This window comes from Andrena cerasifolii, chromosome 8, assembly GCF_050908995.1.
Source record: "Andrena cerasifolii isolate SP2316 chromosome 8, iyAndCera1_principal, whole genome shotgun sequence".
In the NCBI taxonomy this organism is placed as follows: domain Eukaryota; kingdom Metazoa; phylum Arthropoda; class Insecta; order Hymenoptera; family Andrenidae; genus Andrena; species Andrena cerasifolii.
This window is the reverse complement of record NC_135125.1, coordinates 10,646,845-10,657,201: the sequence shown is the minus strand read 5'-3', so window position 1 is coordinate 10,657,201 and position 10,357 is coordinate 10,646,845. Positions and strand designations below refer to the sequence as shown.

Below are 10,357 nucleotides of genomic sequence, written 5' to 3'. Positions count from 1 at the left end.
CATACGGTTAGGCACGCGGCGTAGCCTCGAAGACAGTCGGCGGGATCGATCTATGTATACGGTACTTGACCCAGCGGCATTGATTTTTCCCTTATTAATTGTACTTCTCTCTATTGTTCCCGGTGCCTTCCGATGATCCTCTCAGCCCTGCCCCGCGGATAATTTGCATACAACGCGCCGCGAAAAGGCCACTCGAGCTTTTCCGTTTTCCTTCTTCCCACGAGACTCGGTTAATGATTTCGCGCGCTTACTTGCCCCCTCCGTTTGTCCGCGCGCATTAATTTCACGGGCGCGACGCTCCGGAAACGCGGCCGAAGTCAAACAGCTGGAAGATTGCACGCGCGATCGGTATTGCCACTGTATGCAACGACCCGGGATTAATTACGCCGTGACGAGCCACCGCGATTGCAGGATCAACAGTGGCCGTGGGCCGACTCGTCTGATGCCTGGAATTTGGGCATCAGCAGCCACGTTGACGGAGGTAATCCCCCTAGGATGAAACGGCGCGCAGTGGAGCACCGGGGACGTCTATCTTCCGACCACCAGCTTCCCTGGAAGGGAAGCGTGTTCTTGACACCGTCACGGTTTTCCAGCATTCGGAGTCGGCCCAGAACGAGGAAATGAAAACGCGAACTTTGGCCCTGCACGCCGGTCCTCTCCGCGCGAGAATAACATCGCTGGATTCGCGAAGTAGATACTTACTCTGCGTTCCCTTGCTTGTAACTTGGCCGATGCAGACGATCGGGAATGTTTGCTCCGAAAACAGCCGCCGTGCAAAATCACCCCTTTGAAGCTTCTTCAACGTTTTGGCTTTGAGATTCCCAACGGCAAAGCCGGTACTTCCTAACGAGCTAGACCCCGGGTGGAAAACGAAAGGATTTTTCTCTAGCTGCAAGGGGATGCGCGCAGGGAAGGGTTCGAAGGTCGCGGAAGGATCGATCAGATAACTGAATTGCGTCTTATTTGGCGAACGTAAGCCGTGGGACGCGTGCCACCAGGGATATCGTTGATCGATCCGTACCCCGTTACCTCCGGTATTTGCGCTGTACTTCCTACCAACGTTTAATCGCGAGCCGGGTGACGGAAATCTTGGAAACTACCCCGTGGCCCTCACCTGCTTGCAGCGTCGTGTCGCAGATGTATTTTTAACGACTTATATTACGCTTGCGTGGGATGAATGGGGGTCTCTGAAGGGGCCCTGATTAATTTCTAACAAATTGCGATGATAGGGCCTTTGTCCAGGTCCAGCGAGGGATCGCATGTGACCCAGTGTCCCAAGTTGGCGCGTCTTGCGCTGTATCGCTGGAGTATCTGTCACGGTTAACGCGTGATTTACGATCGCGGCGTCGGTGATCAGTAAAGCGGCGACGCACGCCCGCGCGGTACGTATTTACGTCTTGGTTACGGCTAAAGGGCAGCCTAGCCACTCGTATTGTCAAGCGTTGTTAGAATAATGCTCGGCATCCGTCCGCGCCGCTCGGCCAACTTCCATTCCCGCTCGGAACCGTCCCGAACACCCTGACCGAACGATCGTGCGACCCAATTACCGGAATTAAGCGCCACACGTATTTTTAGACGGCTCTCTCTAAACGCCTAAGCGATACCAACCCGAAATCGAACTGCATCAGAGGGAACTCGAGACGTCTGGCAGCGTCATTCGCGCCGATTAAACCGGGACGCGAGGTTCCTTCTGCGAATCCGTTGATGCTAGCGTGGACGTCTTGGAAAGGGACCTCTTTTAGAAACCATCTACGTTGGATCGCGAGAAATGGGAATACTTAAGCGTTGACGTTCCGCGTAAGATATCGCTGTGGGCAGACGACGTGGATGATTAGGATTGAATTAGAGATCGACCTCGTAACGAACTTGCAATTAGATCTGCGGCTGAGCGCAGCGAAACAGCTGAGAAAGTGCTCAAGGCTTTAAGGGTTTTTGGAGTAGGGGCGAGGGTGATAGGTCAAGGCGAAGTTGGGAGTGATGCGAGTCTGATTGAAGGTTAGGGTGGAACGGAAAATTTAAGTTTGAATTTTTAGTTGGGCTGGGTGCGGGATAGTTGTCTTTTGATTAATCAAACACAACTGTAAAAAAAAATTGGAAAAATATTCATGTCTGCAGGTTTCTTTTTCTCCTAAACATGATTATATATTTATACTAATAGGCGAAAATTTAAATTTGAATTTTCAATTGGCCTGGGAGCGGGATAGTTGTCTTTTGATTAACCAAACACAACTGTAAAAAAAAATTGGAAAAATATTCATGTCTACAGGTTCCGTTTTCTCATAAAATGATTATATGATTATATGTTTATTGATTATATGATTATATTTAAAAATTATTATATGATTATATGATTATTTAGGAGAAAAAGTAACCTGCAGACATGAATATTTTCAATTTTTTTTTTACATTTGTGTTTGGTTAATCAAAAGACACCTATCCCGCACCCCGGCCAACTGAAAATTCAACTTTAAATTTTCGCGTATATAGTATCGCTCCGCCCTATTGGAGGTGGAAAGGCTAGTGTGACGCGTAGCTTGTGTTACGCCGGGAGATGCTTCTAGTGTGATTGCTTTTATAATAACCGGCGGGGATCGGTATATCATAACGCCTCTGGAATGCTACGGTTCACGAAATTTCAGGTTCGACTCAACCGGACGGGTCAATTAAATCGCAAAGTTGCGAATAATTTGACGAGTCCGTTCCGTTCTGCGCGACATTCATTGACGTTCCCATTAAGCAGCGGGCCGAATAACTAACGCGGACGACTGAATTAACGTGGAGTTTCACATTCCGGCGAGAATGATAAATAGTAACGACGAAGCGAAGGAAGGGAGTGACGCGCGTGCAGCTTCTCGCGCGACACTTTTACGTCATTCTTGATGTTTTCCAAGGGAGCCCTCGTACAGTAATTATATTTCGCAACACGAAACCACTGCGGCGGAACCTCTTCCGCGTAGGTACTTTTTGCGCGACGAACGTTTGCGTAACACGACCGCGCGACAAACACCCTCGCGATTTCGAATGCCTCCCTCTGAATTATCGAACATCGCACAGAAATGACAATCATCCATACTAATACCGTCCCTGACGGCGAATTGGATCGCGATTCTCTCCCCCTTTGACAGTCGATTAATCGTGAATGGTCCGTGACGAACATCGCGTCGGGCTTGAAAGTGCGAATGCCGATCTCGCTGCGGCGCGTCATTTTCGTCACGTCTTTCGGGCAGACATATTCTGCCTATCGAGGTCCTCCGATGCTCAAGGCCCTGTCACGGTCGCGCACGCGATCGTAATTAGATCGATCGCGATGTTATTAGCGCTCCAAGCCTAACTGTCCAGCGCCGATGTGTTTCCATTAGCCGGTGAACGAAAGCGCAGACGGTCTCTGATCGAACACCGAAGCCCGTGAATCACGGCGAGATCGTGGCCTTGCGGTTTATGCCTCTCGCGTGACACCGAACTCGCCGTTTACGCGCGGCGCGCATAAATTTCGCCGATGAATGCAGCCCGGGCGACGAGACATCGATAAGCAACGGCACAATAAAAGTATTCCAGCGCGGAAAGGTTGTCCTCGCGGGGATCGCGAATTCTCTGTCTTCGCTAGCACTGGTCGAAGCACCCTTCCGCTTCTGCTCGCCCCTCGAGACTCCCAGGTGTTTCAACCTCGCGAGGCGTTTCGAATTTGAATAACTCGCGAGATGGAGAAAAATCAGCGGGGCCATTACGGGGGCCAGAGATTCGTCTCACTTATCCGTTGAATTCTCGCGCCTCGCTTCGGGGAAAAGTGCGAGGCGGAACAGCCGCGACTAGGGTGGAACTATCGTTCTTAATTTCATGAGTTACGGTCTCCGAACGTCTGTCGTGCGCGCCGGGAAATTGAATTTGAAAAGTGGGACACAGCTCGGCGACGGGGGCGGAAGAAAGTCCGACTGAGGCAGTATGTCCTTCTGCGGATCGAAAATTTTATGATTCATGGGGGTGTAACGCAGGGGTTGCGCCTGTAAAAGTTACCCTCGAGACTTTATTGTAAAGAAGGCTTTCCTCTAATGGGCGCGAGGAATTGGCTGTCGAAGTGCTCGGTTTCGATGGCTTTCGAAGTAGGGTGCAGGGTGATAAATGGGGGTGAAGTTTTAGGGGATGATACATTATTTGGCCGAGTTGTCGTTATCGTCATTAGTAAGTGCCTCTTCGGGTCTCCCAAGGCGGTATTTTCTCAGTGGAATCCCTGCGGTTCTGGCAAGAAATCCAGTCGAGCCTCGAGATCCACGCTTAACGGTGAAACTCGTGGAATTACCTCCGCGCAGTTTGCGCGCTCCAGCGCTCCTTATACTGTTCCTCGAAACGCTACAGGTTAGCGAACGTGGGGCGCCTACCTTTCGATGAACGCTGGCTTCCTCCTTTTATTTCTGCCGCGAAAACTGCCGACGCCCACGCGACAGATTTTTTATTTTTTCGCCGGTCGTCCCGAGTCGTTTTTGTCTCGATAGTGTGCTCCTTTTCGTTGTATTCCGGCAAGAGAAAGGACAGGCGAGCGTTGATTTCGAGGGAACCGATGAGTTCACGCCGGAAGAATTTGCTGACGTTGGAGCCTGCTCGGCCAGCTAGTTCGGGATGAAGGGGACGTCGAATATTTTACTGGATGTCGATATTTTCCATATAAATGGTTACGTAACGAGAGGTGGAGGCGTCGAATCGCCACTGAACGCGAAATCGTAGCGGATGGAATATAGTCTGAACGGCAGGGAGTAAAAGGGTGGCTTAATAGCAGGCCTGTGTTCGCTACGGCGCGATATCAATTACCCTTTAATATCGTAATCGATCTCGTGACGAAGAGCACGAGCAGCGCCAGGAACGCGTTACAAATGTTACGTTTCCGTATTGAATTAGTGGTTCGAGTCTAGCAACTGCTTCCGCCGTGTTGACGGCTTAGTGATACAAGCTTCGCTCGCGTGTTGTACTTACACAGCCAGCGCGCAAGGAAACGATGAAATCGGGGCCAAATCCTTGTGCCGTCTTCGATAAACAAGCCCGCTGAATGGCAAGCATGCAAATGGAAGAAAAATACGCATGTTTGTTAATACTCTTCTGTTTATTTTGTCGAGTAGGCATTAGCCGCAGGGAGAATTGGCGATACAAGTTTAAAAAACATCCTGCGTCGGGCAGTGTTTCTTCCGTTCCCGTATCTTTCCATACATTTGTTATCCTCTCGATGAGAAAAAGGAGGCCTAAAGCCAGCATACCGGAGGGAAATAAGTGAGAAAAAGGGGGCCCCGTAGGTTTTTCGGGCAATCGAAGTTTTTCCGCCGACCGGCGGGAAAGGATTGTTTCGCTTTCCCAGGGAAAAAGCCACTTGGACCCTTTTTGCTGGCGGAGAAAGTGGAACGGCTTGGTAAGCGCCGGCAGTAGTACATCTCGATATTAAGCCGTCGTCGCTCCCGACCATCGGTACCGTGGCATCTGCGGAGCTCGGGGCACAAAAACGCCGTATCGTTTGGCGAGAAAGCATCGAGCCACTGCGCGCGTGGTATTGAAACCGACCGTCAGCGTGTAATGTCCAGCCGCCAGCTCGAAACTCGCCCCGACATATTGAATATCCGCGAGAACGACGGAGCAAAAATTGCTCCGCGCCCACACGTGTTCCCTTTGTGCGTTCTTTCGCGTTGAAATCATTTTTATCGGTGCATTCGAGCGGCGCACGCTTCGCCGTGCAAAGTGCGGGCATCGACGCGCGGGCAGAAATTCGATGGTAAGGCGCGGGGGGATCGCATAATTGGCCAGACCTTCCGTCCGCTCCTTTTTATTTTGAAATTGATATTTGTGGCGCGAAGTACAATCCAGCCGCGGCCCGAGAGCCTGCGCCTCGGTGGAATTGGGATATACGCGAGAATGCAAAGTAACGGTCGCGTGGATTAAATCCCGCGCCGTGTCTCGCGGTGGTAATGAATTTCCGGTAATGTAGAAACATTAGTCGCGCGTCACCGGCGCGGCTTTAAATTCGATTCATAGCACACCTGTCGAGAGTCGTTGGGAGGCTTGAATTAGCTCTCGACCCAGAAACTCGGTGCGCTTAAATTAGTTGCCGTGGAAAAAGCGATACTATTAGTAGAGAAGGGACGGGCAGTCGCGGCATTCTCACGGTCGCGAGCCCTTACTAATGGATTCCGTGTGTAGGGGGAACTCGGAACTCCGCTTTCGACATTAACGGTATGGAAATCCGGGTCTGGACCGTGTCGTCCATTCTCCGCGAATGAAAACCAGCGCGCAATGACTCGATATTAGCCGCGAGCGTTAAGCAGAAACTAAGAGTCGGTTTATGGGTAATCGCCTGACATCCTGGCTAACTCTTATCTACGATTCGAATTTATGGCAAGACATCTGGAATGCGAGTTTGAATCGCGTAAATGATCGTTAGCTCGTGAAGCTGGAGTCGAAGCCCTTTGGCCATCGCTTTGATTCGTTACTTGCCTTACAAGATTATTAGTAATTTCCCGCGCACATCAATGACCATATTGATTGCCCCTCTCTTCTTATGCAAATCAATTTCTACGCACCTGAACGCGCATTGAGATCTAGAGCGGGACTACAACCACTTAAACCCAGATCTACGTATGGATTAATTAATCCAATAAATCGAATTATTGCTGGCTCTAGTACTCTCTATAATAGTATTGATTTCTTTAATGGATCTGCGCACACCTTTAAAAGACAGTTACGTAGGATTATCGGATAATGTCTTATCCGGTGTAGCATGTAATTTAGCATGTCTATCTTTTGTTATATTAGGTAAAGTTCTTTTTCCTTTGTAAACATTTATGTAAAGAGGGCTTCGGTCCGTTTATAAATAAAATAAAATAAATAAAATATATTGATCGTTCCACTATTAAATCTATTGCAATCGAAAGTATTAATCGCCGCGTAACGCAGACATCTACTCTCGATTCGGCGAATAGCCGTGATTCAGATTTCTCGCCAGATTGCATTCACATTTTTTATCAGGACTGAAACTAATTACGTCGCCCTCCACCGTGGCTTGACAAATTATTCCGCCGAGGCTGTCGACGCCTGGACACCGATAAAGTGTAATGAAACAGTCGTCGCCGTTACCGCGTTATTTTAATAACGAGAGTCTGCAATGCACGCGAACGTTGATGACTCGACGTCGCGCAGCATTCCTCGGACCTTCAGGATCCCTGAACGGAAATGTCTCTGTTCGTTTCGGTGGTTCGTTTCTTCACGACGGTTCGCACAGATTCGCGAGTCCACCACCGTATTATTTCATAATCGCCGCGAAATCGATCGTCCTTGATAGAGCGTCGGGCGAGCGCGCGCGTGCTCTTCGCTTACGAGGGAGAATTAATTAATATCCTGGGGTGCGCAAGGCATGATACGCTCGATCGAAACGTAAAAGTGGGAAAGCAAATTGTGCCGCCGTTTGCCATCGACAGGTCGCAAAAAGAACTTCTCCTAGGGTCTCAGCCCTAAACGGGAAACGGAATAAGCAATTTCTTCCTGCGCTGGCTGTGTGTCGCGCCGGTTGGATAATAATTAACGAAGTTGAATTAGTCTTTAATTAAACCTTAGCGCGGGAGTGGCCAAGAAAGCCCATTCAATTAAGCCGACTCGTTTACGACTGTAAAACAACAGTTGCAGTTGCAAGGACGGCGCAGAGTTTTCGTCCCGCCCTTTTATCGAATGGCATCGAATTGTACAGCGTAACGGTCAAATCGATAGCCAGCGATCGCGTTCAATATCGAATCTATCATCTTTAGACAGAGCTGGAGGGAATTGTGATTGGTTTGTAATTGAATTCTGTGATCGCTTTAGTTAATTTAATTACTATTGGTTTTAGTTAACATTGGTTGCGTCGTAATCTACTCTCGGCAGGTAGTTTATTGGAAAAACGGCATTTCTGTTGCTCCCCCGGATCAAACTGTGCAACGGATAGGAAAAAGTATCGTATTTCCTCGTAAACGTGGTCCAACGCTCCACCAACAATTGTTATTTAGGTCGCATTTCACAGAATTCTACACAATGTTACGCGTCGGTTCTAGAGAGCTTACAATTCTGCCGCAGCCCGGTATATTTTGCGAGCCGTATCAGATTTTTTATTTCTATGCAAATAGTCAAGATCGATTGCGTAATTCGCGTAATACTTGCCTGGGGCTCCGAGGACCCCCGGGCACGCGTTCCGCAAACGTTTTCGTTTTAAGAGATCCATTTGCCGATATGCTACCCCACTTGCACCGATATTTAAAGCAAACACCTACCCCCTCGTACTGCGGAGCACACCGGGCGACATATGCTGATTCCTTTTTAATATGCAGTCGGTACTGTGGAAATCGATTCAGATGCTACAAGGAACACGACCCGCATACATATGTATGCACAAGTATCGACTATCGTGCTCTTCCCTCCATTCGTTTAACTCGAAATTTCGTTAACCCTGTTTCGAGCATACACTGCTCTTCATAATTATTAGGACACCTGCTAAATTTCCAGAAAACGTGACATTTGGTATAGCTTGAATATCTTTTCCGCTTTTAATTTAAAATACCAAATAAAGTAACATTTGTTAAAGTTCCGTGGTTTTTTTTTCACAATTAAAGACTCCTCGTAGAAAACAAAAATGCCAAAAATCACATTCTATATTATAGGGTAAAGGACCCAGTTACTGACACCTAACCAATTACTGTCACCTTAAGCTATTTCACTTAAAATAACGAATAAATAAACGTTGTAAAGTCATACACAAAAAGAATTGTGTAATTCAACCTATAATCTATACTATAGATTATATACTACAGTTTATTTATTCGTTATTTTAAGTAAAATAGCTCAAGGTGACAGTAATTGGTTAAGTATCAGTAATTGGGTCCTTTACCCTAGTATTCTTATTGGCAAGTAGAAGATTTTCCGATAAAAAAGAATTTTTTTTTAGTTTTGGCGCTTACAGTGTTTTCTACAAGGACTCTTTAATTATTCCACACAGAGTAAATGTCCTAATACCGCGGCAGCGTGGGTGACCGAGCAACTTCATCGGTGCAATCGAGGCAGCAGTGAAACGAGTCGACGACAAGTCCGCCAAGTCCAGTTACCATGGAATTACTCGGCGTTGCATTTGCAAAAGTGAGGCAACCGTCGAGGCTGCGCTGTCTTATTGGATTAGAGCCTGCTGTGCGCGCATCGGTGTGATATTCGTGATTCCATTTGTCTGCTGCAGCCTGTAATTCGACTGTCGAAACCTTCGACGGCGCGTACCGCCGCGAACCGTTCGCCGCTCCGTGTTCCGGCCGTGCATCAGTTGCATAACAATGCACTTTAGCGAGCCGATTCTGCCTCTGGCTCGAGAAAGGAGCAGGGTGATCCCTTTGGAAGAAAGTATTGAATGCGAAATAAATTGTCGAGGGGGAAGAAACGCTTCCGACGTTTCCGCTAACAAGTAGGGTCGTTTACCCTGTTCCATCGCTATCGCGATAATGGGACTCGAAATGACGAGCGTTTTTTCGCGGAAGGGAAGGTTGACATTCGGCCCCCGGAACAAGTGGGATTTCTTTTCGGCCCGCATCCATTAATAAATCCTATAGCCGAGGTGACAATCGATTAATAATGGAGCGGCCGACGAAGGGACGTTCTCACTGTATCATCCCCGAGAAGGAGGCTCGTCGGTGAATCGTAAGACGCCAAGGGAGATTTGGCGAGACGGGGGTGTGAGGGAGGTCTCAGGTGTGGGCGGGTATACCGAAGGGCGAGCGAAACTTCGAACGCGTATCCTTCTTCTTGGCGTTCCCAAGGTCCGCTGGGTTCCTGTCGCCGCGGCGGCTAGTATTTTCCATCGATCGTCCCGCCGACGCTCCTCCAGCTTACTCAAATGCAAACGGATCGATCCCTCCAACTTGGGGCTGATTACTTTTTAACGCGTCCTTGCGAGCGCCCTAGCGCGTCCTTGAGGCGCCAAAGTTCGTCTTCCTGGGACCTGGAGCGAAAGCAATATACTTAGACGCGAACAGGTTCGGGAAGCCTGCACTGTGGGTGGCTGGGGCTCCTTGAAAAAATGAAGTCGACCGAATACCAGTATCCGCAGCCCCGCGTTATTCCCTTTACAGCTTTTAATCCCATTGGCACGCTGCCCGCGCCGTTCGACAAACCCGAGGGAGCCGGGTTTCCGCGCGATGCGTCTCGGTGACGATTACGTGGCGCTGGCGAAACGGCCACGGAGTTGCAATCGCTGGGTGGTTTGCTCGTTGCTCGGCGAGCGGCCGCAGGATCGTTGAAGCAGCTCGTTCTCGCCACTCCGGCGAAGGGGGTCGTTTTAAACGCGTTTCGTTGAAATCGCTGGCGAGCATTTTTCTTGGGAATC

The 10,357-nt window shown here is 49.0% G+C and overlaps 1 protein-coding gene across 1 annotated transcript in view; it reads left to right on the top strand.

Moving 5' to 3' along the window:
- The window catches only part of LOC143372368 (uncharacterized), a 54,748-nt gene that overhangs the window by 14,749 nt on the left and 29,642 nt on the right, over nucleotides 1-10,357 (top strand). The window lies entirely within an intron of this gene.